General features: G+C 46.8%; 1 protein-coding gene across 1 annotated transcript in view; it reads right to left on the reverse strand.

Moving 5' to 3' along the window:
• LOC132914176 (G1/S-specific cyclin-D2) overlaps positions 1–14,443 on the reverse strand; it is a 143,742-nt gene that overhangs the window by 86,913 nt on the left and 42,386 nt on the right. The window lies entirely within an intron of this gene.

The following is a 14,443-nucleotide window of genomic DNA, read 5'->3' on the forward strand; positions in this document are numbered from 1 at the left end:
AATTATTCTCGTCTCCAAGAATATACCAAAGAGCGTGACGACAATCAGCCATTCCTACGCGAATAGTAACGCGTTCGTTCGGTCCGTCTACGAATCGCGTTAGGTTCGCCGGAGGAGAGGAAACGTTGGTTTAATTGGCCCGAGCGACAGATATCGCGGGCCTGAAACAAGGAAAAAGCGATTTGCCATGGGGGCCACGTAAGACCGTAGCATGTGTCAGTCCTCGGTGAAGCTTAATGGAACAATGGGGACGGGGAGGCGGCCCTTGGGCAACTCGAGGGCCTGGCAGTCAATGAATCTGCTGGCCTTTTCCCATGCCCGCGAACACCAACGCCAGAGTTCCCTCTCTCTGTACGACTGTTCGGGTCCAGTCGATTTTATTAGCCTCTGACTCATTCCCTCTTTACTCCCCCGCTAGTCTTGCTGCCGGATATCTTGTCTTCTTCTTTTTTCTTCTTCTTATTCTTATTCTTATTCTTATTCTTACGCTACGTCTTCGTTTTTTTTTCTTCTCTCTGTTAATGGGGTAGATCGTCACGCAGGACCGTTTCAACGCGGACAGCTATCGTTTTGGCCAGCTTTCGCGAATTTTCTAGGTGAATGTGGAAGATCGATATGAAATCCCAGGGGAAATTGCAACGAAACGTTGGATAACGAGGTTGTTGGTTGTCGCCACTTACTGTGTGATAAAAGATTGAAAATTCGTTGTCCGAGCAGTCGAGACTGAAAGATGTACAAGGAGAAAGTTTCTTCTATCGAAGATCGATCCTGCAGATCGACTTCAACATTTTCTTCTACGTGTCAAAGAGATTTAAGAGACTCGCGCCGTCTTTTAACAAACGAGATGGCGATTTGATCGAACAAGCATGCGAACGACGAAACTCAGGACCAATGACGAAGGCAAAAGCGATCGACCAGAAGACGCGGAGAACGACTAGGATGATTGTGTAAATAGGGAAGAGTCGTCCGGTCCTCCAAGTTCAGCGGACCTGTTTGTCTCGATGCAAACGATCGTGTGAAAGTCTCGCCGCCTCGTTAACGCCACCTTCCGCCAGACCCCGCGAAGGATGGCCGAGAAAGGGAGGAGTCTTTTTAACCGAAGCCCGAGAAGAAGTTGCCAGCCATGACCACGGTCAGCGGAGTAAGGGGACCGAAGCATCGTGCTGGGAAGAGCAAAGATTCCGGGCGAACCGAGGAAAATAAACGGACGAAGACCTCCTCCTTCTCTCTTCCCGGCGAATTAGCTACTCGATTAACAGACTGCCGCTTTGTTGCGGATGCTGTCCGAACCGACTTTCGCCTTTTCGACCTTAGGACCTACTGTTTATTGCTTTGCCTTTCTTGCTTCTTTTGATTTCTTCGGGTTGCCTTCCTTTGCCTTTCAACGGCAGTCTCGATCCTTCGGATAACAACGTTGAGATTTTGCTGTCCGATATACAAGAGAAGGGGATGAATTGTAAGACGCTCCGATGGCCGTCCGAAATCACGAGCGACAACAACGAACGTAACGAGGTAAGGTCGAGTCGTTCGGAAACCATGCTGATTAACTTGAGAATTTAGGGCGCATAGATAGACAACGATTACAAGCTGCTTTCCCAAATGGGACTTTCACAAACGAGGCTGCCACGATTACCTAAAATCGTAGGGTTCCGTCAAGCATAGGCATGGGTAGCGTTACAGCAAACTTCATCAGGGTTCAAATGACAGAGCGATCAGTTTATCTTTAGAACACCTTGTATAAATTCCTCGAAAGCCCCCAACACTGTACCAACCCAACGACATTCTTCCCAAAGAATTTTCCCACCACGAAAGCGAACAAAAAAAAAAGAAGAAAAAAGAGGGAAGAGTATCCCTCGTGTCTACGATCCACACACAAGCGCGCAACGATGTTCGATTTTCCCGAATTTTCCCAATTCCGAGTCCCTTCTCGTAACCTTCCAAGACTTGGAAACCGAGAGGAAGCTGGAGCGACCGAATACCGAAGAAAAAATAGCGCGATATCCAGCCTGGAATTCCGAAGGAAGAAAAGGAGACGCGGTAGCCGGGACCCCTTTGAAACATAGTCTCATTATTTGCAAATCCGATAAATCTCCCTCGTTCGTGGCGGCTTCCACGAAGTTCGCGGTGGAATCGGGCCACGCAGATTGCCAGAGTATCGCGTGCTGCTGGCCATCTTTTGGCCAGGTTTCGGTACCTGGACCCTCCGCCCTTTCATCCATCGGCAAAGATCTCCCTCCTCCTTTCGCCCCGGTCCACCTCGTTCGCCGATACCTCGTTCGTCTCGGTCCTCCGCGTGCGGCCCCTGTGGCACTTTCGGCCGTGGAAACGGTGAGAAATATTCGAGGTCAAGGTCGCGGAGGAAGGATACTCGCGCACGAGCCGTTTCTCTTTTAATCGGCGAGGAGCCGCGCTTGCGATCGACGAGTTTTCTTTTTTACCTTTGCTTTCCAGCCTATGGACTGTACAAGCTAACTTTTCGGCCTGGAAATGTTCGCGAAAGATTAGGAAACGCGCGAGGGTGATCCGTCTCGACGATCCTCGGCCCGGAACTTTTACATACCGTACGACGTTTTCGGAAGAGCGAGACAAGAATCGTGCGATTTGCAGAAGAAACGTGTTATTTTCAGACAGGTTTAATTAAGATTTCACAAGCCGGACCAATCGTAATCATGGCAAACGCGATCTTATCGTACGATTTCTTTACAATTTTTATTAAATATCCTCCGTACATGTAATGTAGCAAGCAACGATCGATTATCCACACGCGAAATGAACGAGGAGTTTTTCATACGTGCGTTCGTTCCTATAGGGGTTTCTCGGCGTGGTATCCTCGATCCTCATCATCGTCGGCTCCGTCTTTTCTTTCCACGAAACGCTTTCGGCAAGTCAGCACGGAACCGGATGAAAAGCATGGCGCGCGTTTCTCACGCAGAGATTGGATCAAAGACGCGAGGCACGCGTGAACCCTTGATTTACCACGAGAAACGAGTTGCGCCAATCGAACCGTATTATCGGGCTATTCGTATCGTTCGATAGCCGCGCGATGTATTTTCACGCGTGCGAAAGCTCGCCGTATGTTGCTTCGACGGACGTCGATATCGTATCGGTCGACTCTGTATCGTTCGTGGCTTTTAACCACTCTGGTTACGCGAGATCCATAAAAATCACAGGCCTTGATTTTCATATTTTTCTCTTTAAAAGTTGTCTTCGAGCGAATACCAGAGACGCTATAAAACCCAAAGGTAGACTCTCGTCGTCGAAGCAACGCGAAATCCCATTAAGTTTCTAATTCGAAACACCGAAAACTCTAATCGACGAAATCGTGTCATTTATGATCCGCCTGGTTTCACGAATTTGTCAAAAGTCGGGGGTAGACTCCAGCGGCGAGCAGGCGTCGTCCACGGGACGGATGCAAAGTGTCGGCGGTCCATTAAAGCCGGGCTTTCAATTCCGACCAGCCGAAACGAACCCATCAGCCCGGCCCATATTCCAGAAACCATCAGCTCGGGGCTGGAGGCTCCGCAACAAGCTCCACGAACGCGATCGTTGCTCGCAATCTCGTCGAAGTTGTTCCCTTCTAAACGCGGCCCGAAACCCGAGCCGAACATTTTCGGCCTTCTCTTCGTGCCCGATCCCTCCGGAGCAAAAAGGATCTCGCCATATTCTTTGATCCTGCCAGGGAGCCGTTCCTTCCCTTTCTCTTCTTCTTCTTCTTCTTCTTCTTCTTCTCCTTCGTACTCTTCCCTCGATTCCTTCTACCATTGGGCCTGGAAGGAAGGACCTCCCTGGACTTGGTCGCTGCTCTGGAGGTCCCGTTCCTCCCTTCTCGCCCCTCATAGGCAAACGGCAGGCTAACGGACGAGCCAGAGAAGGAGACCGACAGAACGGACTCCGACGAAGACGAAGACGAAGAGGTTCGACATGGTGCGAGCAAAAGGCCTGCAAAGGACAAGCTCTCGTTTTGTTCCTTCTCGATTGCCTTCGTCCTTTTCTTTTCAGCGCCGTTTCCAATGGGTGGGGCTTTTTTGGGTACTTTCATCTTTTCAGGGTTGAAGATTCGATTGGATTTTCAAAGGATTAAAATATCTCTTGGCCTTTGGAAAAATGTTTCTCGGTCTTCCGGGAATTGCGGCGGTACGTGATATGGAATAGCGCGGTCGATGGATTTGGAACGAACGTGTTTTACGATTTAGTGGACAATTGTTCGGAGGCGTCGAAGGTGAAGGCATAGTTCGACGTTGTTACGGAGAAGTTTTCAAGTTTCGAGGAGACGAGCAGTGGCGAACGAAGCGTTGGCTATTCCGTGACGTAAAGTACATACGGTTGTACAGGGATTTACACAAGCACGTGAAATACAAAAGTTGGCGAACCATCTCGTCTCAGCATCGTCCTTCTTCAAAGACCACACATCGCCAAACCGCATCATTCCATTATTCTTCGCTCTCTCCCTTCACACCATACGTCTTCTTTTAATCCCCGTGCAACCACGTCGCCAGAAGATTCCCTGCGCTCTTAAACAATACCCGACGTCCCTACCATTCACCCTTTTCTTCGTTTCATCTCTCCTGCGATCCGATGTATCCTGTTCGCAATCACCGAAACGATATTCTTCCCATTCCTAGACCATCTCAAAAGTCGAGATCTACAGCTTTTCGTAGTTGAATCGTACGAACGTGTTCGTAACGATCTCTCCGCTACCCGTCGATCGTCAATCGATCAACGCGACCTCCGACTGGCCGTTGCATCCTTATCGTAGCTGGCGAGAACGATATCCGCGACGATGGCGCGAGCGTCGGAAAAAATACGAGCCTGGCGGGCTGTGCGCGATTTGACGTGGCCGCGGTGCGCGTGTACGCACACTCCGACACCCCCAGACGCGGCGGCTACGAGCCACGACCACACGAACCCCGTGGGCCCCGTAGAACCGCATTCCAAGGCGGCTTCGTGGACCGGGGCCTCGATCCGCGGGACGCGGAGGGCCAGCGCGAACGTTAGGAAGGTGGTGGAACGACATGGCGAGGGGAACAACGGGGGGAAGGAACGAGACAGGCCGCGGAAGGGCGCGAGAGAGACGCACGGGCCGAGGAATAACTCGATAAAGCGAAGGACCCCTTCTAATTAAAATGAGTTCCGCCGTGGGTCCTCTCGTGTACGATTCTCGCCGCGGTCTTATTTCGTCGCGGATCCCTCCCTACCCGTCGTTCTCCCTCAACTGGCACGCCAGCTCTCGGGTCGTTCCAAGCATCCTTCCTGGTCCACTGGAATTCGAATGCCGGACATGTGGGAATTTCTGTGGTGGGGAGACCGTTTCCGCGGTCGTACGATCGATACCGCGAAACAGAAACACGTGCATCTAGATTTTCCTCGAACGAGGACTCGACGGGTTGGTCCTTTAGGGTTTGTGGAGGTTCGATCGTAAAAGGTGTGAATTGCTGGACTTTTTTAATTGTCCGAAAGGTTTGGAAGATAGCTGGAACGATTTGAGACGGAGCGTTTGGGACGAACGGGTAAATTTGGTAGACGTTTCTCGATCGTACAACGTTGTTGGACAGAAAACTGGGAATGCGTGGAATCCTTCGAGAGATTCACAAGGTATCGGAGAGAATAACGTAGCGCGGTATGATTTGAGACGAGCGTTGGAGGTGCGTCTGCTTGGCTTTGAAACATGATACGTATATCTGTGTATGGAAGATGGATATTAAGTGTGCGCAGTTTTCCAGGTGTTTGATTTCACGAATATCGCGATATCTCGAGATAATATCGTTCCAAGAATGTTTGATTTCGTTTTCGCGAATGCACTCAGGAATTTCGTTTTAGCAGTTTTTGCGAACGAGCATACCTCCTACGGACCCTTCGTTCGAACGTTACGTTCAAACCTGCGATTCTTCGCGTCTCTTAAATTTTAGGAAAGTAGACAAAATGTAACGAGGAGACGCTTTGCCGGCTCGCGAAACAGTCGTCGAAACGCAAAAGTATAAAGGATGGCTTTAGACGGAGAAGAGATGCTCTGGCCGTGATTTTCGCGACTGCCTAAACGCGTCGGCCGATTAAGCCAGGACAGAGGCTGTACACCGGTGTGGCATAGTAATTAAGACCTTATGGGGCATCCCGAGGAGTCATTCCAGCGCAGCGTTCTATCGCACAATACATCCAATTTAATGACCCGATGCGTAAATCAAATCCCTCCGCGTGCCGCTTCATCGAAATCCTTGCTCGTTCTATCCCTTTCCTTCCCTATCGGACGTTCGTCCCTCTTTTTCCACGTAGGAGGTGGAGGCTCCTTTGAAACCAGCCAACCACCACCATCCGCCGCCGCCAACATCAGCATCGGCACCGTCTCTCGCAAGGTGGGTCGCCTTGGGTGATACACGACGTTTCTCACGGTGATAATTATCACCGTCTGCGCGGCTCCGAGAGACAGTCAGTCCGCTTTTGTATAAATACTTCGTCATTAGGAATTTTTCTGAAGACGACAGAGAGGGCTGGTGCTTTAGTTTACGCGACGTTTCGGTGTTTATTCGTACCATCTGTTTTCTCTGGCGCGATTGAGCGCCGTGTATTTCGTCGACACGCGATTATAATCCTTCCCACGAGTGTGATTTCAGCGTCGACTGCCGTCTAAAAAATGCAACTTTTCTAAACTCTGTATGCGTATACAATTTTGATTCTGAAACATTGGATGGAGGAGAGCAGCTGCTATTATAGGTGCTAATTCAAAAGAATTCTCTTCTTAACCAACAGGCTTGTTTATTCATCTTTAGACGTGTCTATCTTGAAATTTAAATGTAAGTAACGAGATACGTCGTAGGCTATCCGAACGAAGGAGGAGCTCATGAATTTTCTTCGATGGCTTTTAGCGGTGTCGACGTTCTGAATGGTCGTCTGTCCATCAAACTCAGGTATACATGTGCAGTTCTATACGATAATTAAAAGTCCGTTATTCCAGATGTTCATTGTTATTTCGTCTGCGTTTAATCCTCGGCTCGAACAATGAGATTACGCCACGTCGATCGCCGTTGAATACTTCCCAAATATTGAAGTATCCAATTTGACGGTATGCTACATCCAAGTGTTCTAAAGAGTTCTAAAAACTGGTAGATGTTCTTGTCGTGAAAAAATCATTCGTGATATAATTTAGAAGCTATTCATCCAAGTTAAACGAATGTTTTTCTTTAAAACGGCATGAGAAATTAGGACTCTTCTAAAACGAAAGAAACGTTGCCCTCGTTCTCTTCGAAACGAACGTGATTCACATGGAATAACATTGCCAGTGTTTCTCGCAGAGCTGATCACCTTGAAAAATGATATACCTTGTTCTGATTAATTACATATTGCCAAGAAGGAAAAAAGGAGAAAAACCAAGCCCATATGTAAAGTTATGCTTGTCGTAAATAAGTACCTCGCTCCAAATAGCGTATTTATTTTTCCTTGTACGACACGCCATATTTTTTGTAACATCAACCGTGTGTCTCTCAATGGCCGCAACATTTGTATCGGTTTAATGCCGGCAATCGTAATTTGCTCACAATTAATCCTACTTTGTACTCTGTATTACCATCGATTACGTAAATCACGGTACATTGTAATTAAAAACTTACGTAATACGTATTTATTTATTTCAGCCTGACGATCGAGTTGCATCGGATTTGTTTTTACAACGGAAGACAAATTGCGTAATATCAATAAGGCTGAGTAAAATTGAAATTAAAAGTTTGTTTCAAGGATCATACTTTTAAGGGACGATTCTTATTGAAAAGATGATCTTTCGTTGACAATTCTGCCGTAAATTCGGGTTATTTAAACGCTCGAAAGATTTTATAATTCCCTAACGTTAGTAAATATCCAATTACCTTCCAAGAATCACGCTTTAGTAATTCAGTGTCGTGTAATTATATACGAAACGGTAAATTGTCGTTCATCGACTATATCTTAATAAACAACGATGCAGTTGCTACTGGTAACTCGTATTTCTCGATACAATTGCTCACATTGCCACACGTTTCTGATGATCGATGCAACCTGGTTGCAATGGTGGCCGATCGTATTCTCCCATACTTTATGGCCAATGCGTCGGCTTAAGTCGATACTTGAACGCTTCAATAGTCACCAAATTGTACGAAATTGGCTGTTAAAATGAAATTCGGAGAAATTTGGATAGAGTAACCGAATAATTTCTTCATCTTCGTATCCCGATAATCTGAAAATTCGAAGCAGTTGTATGGTCGAAAGAAAAACTTTCGCTGCTTTTGCCAGGAACAAACATTCCACGCTGAATAGAAGGTGTTCTCACGTTGATAATTATCGCGTCTCTAAGAGAAAGAGGGATTGTGTTCTTGCGTGAATGCCCGCTGAAGTTTGCACATTCGTCGGCGCAATTGGCGATAACAGGTGGAGTGCAATGACAAACGCAGTGCAAAATGCAACGCCGCAACGTGCGTTGATATCCCGTATGTACTTTCGAGTATTTCACGTATTGCGCGTATTTTATGGATTTTCTCATTTCTAAGTTCTCCGTAAATCATAGAAATCCGCGGTCTGCTAATAAGAGAAAAATCCTATTGGAAACGTAGCCGTTTTGCAAAACGTTGCGATCGCGCTGTCTATCGCGAATCCGAAATAATTCTTCGGAGTACCGAAAATTGCCAAAATCGGCGTTGCTTGTTCCTGGGTAGCTCGAGAGACACGCGACGAACGCCGTAGGAAGAACGTTTCTAGATGAAATTTCGTTCTCTGCGAAAGCGAAGGAAAAACCCATAGCGCGTACGGTAGACCATAGAACATGCATCAAGAGATGTGTAGTCAGAGAGGTACAGGTCGTTAGTGAATTCCTGGTAAGGATTTAATTTATTCAGACGTGGCCTCGCGAACTGATTCCCATGTGCGACTCGGATCTTTAAAAGCCCGGTCGCCGAGTCACAAAACAAACACTCCGGTCGGTATTAATTCTCGTTAGTGCCTTCCGTTGCAGGATTACCGATTACTTTTCGAGGAGAAAAGAAAGGGAGGAAGAAAAAAAGGAAAAAGGAAGAGAGAAAAGAAGAAAGAGGAAGAGAAGAAGAAGAAGAAGAAAAGAAAGGAGAAAGAACGGCGTTTGATCGTTGCTTTATCGAGATCCGGAGCGAAATATATCTCAATATTTCCTTTTTTTTTACGAGTCCTTCGCACCGGCAGCCGGAAAAATATCGCCTCCCGCGAGGACCGCGCGCACGCAGCAAATTTATGCGAATTCTTCCGACCTCTTCCGCCTCGCTTCGATAAAGCCAGATTATTGTTTCGCTGGGTCAGCGTGTTTACGCGAGACCGATCGATACTGTTAAATTACTCTTCGTTGCTGGTAGTAACGCTGAAACGCGTGATTTTGCGAAATTTCATTTTCTAGTTTAAAGTGTCGGACTAAATAACGTTGAACGATTGGTAAATTCCAACAAATAGACGAAAAGCGAAAAAATCGTGCGAAATGAAAAATACCTATTCGCGAATAAGCAGAAAAATTTGGCAATCTTTCTTAACGTGCGCGTTGGTTTTATCAAACTTTGATAGGATCAACGGATTTTCTCACGCATGAAACAATAAAGTAGGCTACTTTAAAGGCAAAGTTTACGGGCACGTACGGCCGAAATTCTGATCGGAATCGAGCGGACCGGTTGGCCTTTGCATTCTTGCGATTGAGAGCCTTTGCAAGGGTGCACCGACACGCCTCGGGCGGTTCCCATTGCATCGTCGCTTCAGACGCCAACACATTCGTTTCTCGGTGCAGCATTGTATCGCCGGGACTTATACGATCAAACGGTAAACACGACCCGGCCGTTCGATCGCTCCGGGACACGTGGACGAAAAAAAGGACGATTCCTCGTCCGAATTCTTTTTCTTTTTGCCGAATGAAGAAAAAGGTCAAAAGTAAATCGTTGAGATGATTAATTTGCAAAATACTTCGCTTGCTTCGGTTACGCTTTACGAGATTGAAATTCGAAATTGAAATTCGGTGGTTAAAGTTGAAACGAAAGACGAAGATTACACTGCCACTGATATTTCGTATTTTGTGGAAACGCGTTCGTTTCTCTTATTCGAGAGTCGTAAAATTGGAAAGTTTGTATTTCTAGCAATTTTCAAAATACGATATGCATTAAGTGGAAGGTTGCTGGAAAGCTACTGAAACGAACAAACAACCATGCATACACCACTGCTATTGGCGAAGCCTGCAATCACCTTCGATTCACCTACTTCCGTGACTGTCCATAATTTCCATCGTAACGATCCTTAACTCCATCTTCGAGCATCTTCCTTCTTCCAGCATGCACCCGATGGAATGCGATTCATGTAGCCAACGATAAACCTGCAACCGGGACCACACATCTTTCCTCTCTCGCCTCCAACATTCATCTAACAACGTATTCTGTCCGATATAAGGTTCCTGTTCAATTTTACCCCCTGTAAGGTTCATTTATATTATCCGCTCGGACACGGACCGGTTGTGACAGTTACTGTGTCTTTCCACAGTCGTTATTTACTGTAAGCGCGCACCGTGTCCGTATGCATAAATCTTTTATACAGATTCCGCGCGGTCCTATAAACAGCAACGAGAAGAGTCTCGGATCGGGTAATGAAATTTGGCTCGAACGACCTGCGATCTGTGTCTGTGACGAGCATAAATTCGATTATCGTAGCATCGTATCCAAGTGTCTGAACTTTCGCCCGAACCAGGTACAGGACAACGATAAGGAACGAACCTATCTATATCGGATACGATCCGAAGAAAGACGAAAGGAGACGGAAGAAGATAAAGGAACGCGTAAGAGGAGAGAGCAAGAGGAAGACACGGTAGTGTACGATGTCGAAGCATCTGGAACGTTTCTGCGACGATTCGCGAGTACTTCATGGTTGAGCACAGCACGTTGGGATCGCAGTGAATCACCTTGTGAAGGTGGGCCGCCGGTTCCTCGGTTATATGTGTATTCGCGTGCATACGCACGCGTGTTCGTCCATACACGCGTACATATACACTCTCGAACCGCATACCTTTCCCTCCTTCTTCTTGTCTCAAGCTAAACCACCTTCTTCTGGCCCCCACCCCATTAACTCAACCGCCTCCCGCAACTACCGCCTACCACTCGCCTTTCTCTAACCCTTCCTTTCGCTCTCTCTCTCTCCATAGACCAGACCTTTAATCCAATCTGTGTAATAACAGCCGCCCTTTAAAAAGCGCGGAAACCCGCTGTGTACGCGCCGCCGGTCTTTTGCTTTGCTTCTTCCAGGGGAAGTTGCAAGCCGACGACTTTCGCTATTTCGCGCAGCAGGATTCTACGAGATTCTATTTCCATATGGCGAGGTGTTAACCGATTAGAGAAAACCGTTGTCGAAAGTTTAAAAGCAGAGTGTAAATTTAGGATTGCGGTAGCCTAGTTACGGTTAACAGTAACCAGTTTCGTATCGGTGGTTCTAGGATCGATTAGTTAGCTGTATCGGTTGGTCGGAGTTTCGGATCGTGTAGATTCGATGGCGATCGGATGGAAGGGCTCCGAGATGGTTTTTAGTCGCATTCTTCGGACGAAATAAAGTAGAGGAGGAAGAAAGGCGCCGAGGGAAGACGGGGGTTGGAGGTGTGTACGGTGGCTGAGGAATTTTTGAGGAGTGGTTTTAGGTGCGGTAAATTCAACGGGGAAGCGTTGTTTAGTAGCGTGGACAGATCATTCTCCTACCAGAGAGTCCGTCGAGCAAAGATGAAATAATTTCCAACAGAAAATCTGTTATTTATCTGTTATTCGAACCTTTACGACGGTCCCCTACGAATTCTTGCACGTCGTACAAATCCTTCTACCTTACGAATCTCAAATATCCATCAAAAAGCCATCTTCCGAAAGCAAAAGTTTCTCCTTCGTTCCAAACGACCCTTACAACAAACCGAAAACTTGGATCGCCGACAAAAGTCAATCTCCTCCGTACCAACGATATCAACCGGGAGAAATGAAGAGCGTGCGTGCGCCAAACGGAAAGTCACGCTTTCGAGGGCGTTCACGATGCAACGAAGGAGGAAGAAGAATGAGAAGAAGAAGTCTAAGAAGAAGCAGGAGGTAGAGAGAAGAGAGGAGGCCCGGGCCGAAGAGAAGGCTCCGTTCGGCTGTTCTTCGGCCGACCCTGATCCTTCGTGGCTTGGGACCCACCACGCCATGGGATGCCTCCTCTCCTTCAGCGCCGGTCGGCGGCTCAGCATCCTTTAATATCTCTCGGCGGCCTCCTCTCGTCCAGCGTTTCCTCTTTGTCGCTCGTGTTCCTCCTCGTGGCTTCCCTTCTCGCTAGGACGGCTCTCGCGGTCGGCCACTTTCGATAGCATCTTGATGGAATGCCTGCGGGGTAGGTACCTGCCGCATTGTCGGCTTGGTTCAGCTCGTGCTTTCGCACTCGCCGTGATCGCCTGTTGTTGCGTCCTGCTGCCGTCCCTCGCTCACGCTGGTTGCTGTTCCAGTTGGCGTTGTTGTTGTTGTTGTTGTTGTTCTGAATGTTGCTGTCGCCGTTATTGGTACCATTTGGTCGGTCGAGTCGACTCGGTTGGCGCCTTTTTGGCGTTGCTTTCGCGGCCGGTGTGTTGTCTCGTCTTCTTGTTGCATTCATTCCGCTAGTCGGACCACCTCTTGGCCGTTAAATCGCGTTGCTGGTCTGGTTTTCCTCCGCCACGGCGACCTTGCGTCCGCGACGACCAACCGTCAGCTCGGCAGACGAGAATCGCGTTTTCGTATCTTATGCGGCGAATCGCCACGCGGACGAGACGAGGAAGAGTCGAACTGTACGGTGTTTGGACTTGAGAATCGTACGGAATCTCAGTCGAAGGCGAGTAGGTGAACATTTTGGGAATTGCTTTTGGGGTATCTTGATAATTTATTCTGCTCGATTCTACTTGATTTTTTAAGTTTCCAATCCGTTACGATCTTTTTTATGGCGCTGGAAAGTGTCAGGACACCGGCCTGCTTTCGATCGGATGCGACTTAATAAAATTACGAGCAAGAAGATTTGAACAATAAGAGCAACGTACTTCGTGTATCATAAATTTTCTTAAAGTTACAATTCAAATACGAAAAAGGATTCTCCACTTTTCTTTATCAAACATAATTATCGGAGGAACCATCTTCCTTTTAGAAAATGGTCGACCATTAATAATTTACAGCCGACGATTGATCTCTGTGCGTACTTTAAGCTTCGCATTGTTGCATAATGCAGAATGTTTCAGTGTGCGTTGGATCGCGTATCAAAATATTAATTACACCACTCCCTTTTATAGATCAAAGGTCTCAAGATCAAGGTCTCAATGATGAATAATAGTTTGCGAATAACCATCGACCAAAGTGCCGATAACTATCAACGGTTACTAATGATTTATGCGTTTAACACTTTTCTTCAAATCGTTACGACCGTTACCGATAAAGATCAGCATTAATCACCCGTGCGTTATTAATTGCCTCAATTCGAGTAACGTTTATTTCGCGTCTCGACGCAAACATCTCCGCGTATAAATTATTTTCTCTACTTTTTATTTCTCTTTATCTCCTCTGATTAAAAATTCTCGCGTAAAAATTGTATCCGACGATTTTCTGAATTTTAGAAAGCAAGTAAGAAAGTAGAATCGACCCTCGAACGACGCGGGTTTTGTTAAACGCGCGTCTTTCTCTCGGTCAATATTATTTTATTACTAATATGTAATTTGTTAGCAACGAACCGTGACTTTTTAACAAACTGGACGACTAACGAAGAGCGTTTGAATAAAAACGTATTGAAATTGTGCGTACGTATTTTCTCTTCCTTACACGTAGATAATTTCCTTGATAACATTTTCCTTCCTCTAACTTATTTTATTTATTATTTATTATTTTATTACGAGAAAATAACAAAATAGGTTGTTACATACATATATGTACATACATATCTAAGTTTCTCAAGACTCAAAAATTATACACAGATTTTCGACTATGCAGGGTGACTGTGCTCTTAACCCTCGCATTGTTCGAGGGTCAACTGTATTTTCATTGTAAATTATGTAAATAATTTTACCTATGGATATTTAAATGATCATTTTCCAAATATCTATACATTGAATAGTACTCGATGCCGATAACACACGTAGACGTACACGCAAACAGAGGAAAATGTGTTGGTGCATGCTGGCGAGCATAGCAATCGCACGGACGTGTTTCATGCGGGTCTGTGTGGGTGTACAGTGGTGTGCAGTGTACACGTGGTCCGGACCCTGTGCTCTGACCCCAACCTTTCGACGGCGTCTCTGTCGGCGACGAGGCATTCGCTGTTGCACAGCCGGCTGTGGCTTCACCCAGGATCAACGTTAATGGGGGTAGTCGTGGAATTCCTTCGGCTCGTAACCCGCGATTTGCCGCTCGCGAGGTGGTTGCGTACGTGCGTACAATATCACAGAGCAGAACGTCTTCGACCTTTTATTCCT

The sequence above is a fragment of the Bombus pascuorum genome, chromosome 14, assembly GCF_905332965.1.
Source record: "Bombus pascuorum chromosome 14, iyBomPasc1.1, whole genome shotgun sequence".
Classification (NCBI taxonomy): Eukaryota; Metazoa; Arthropoda; class Insecta; order Hymenoptera; family Apidae; genus Bombus; species Bombus pascuorum.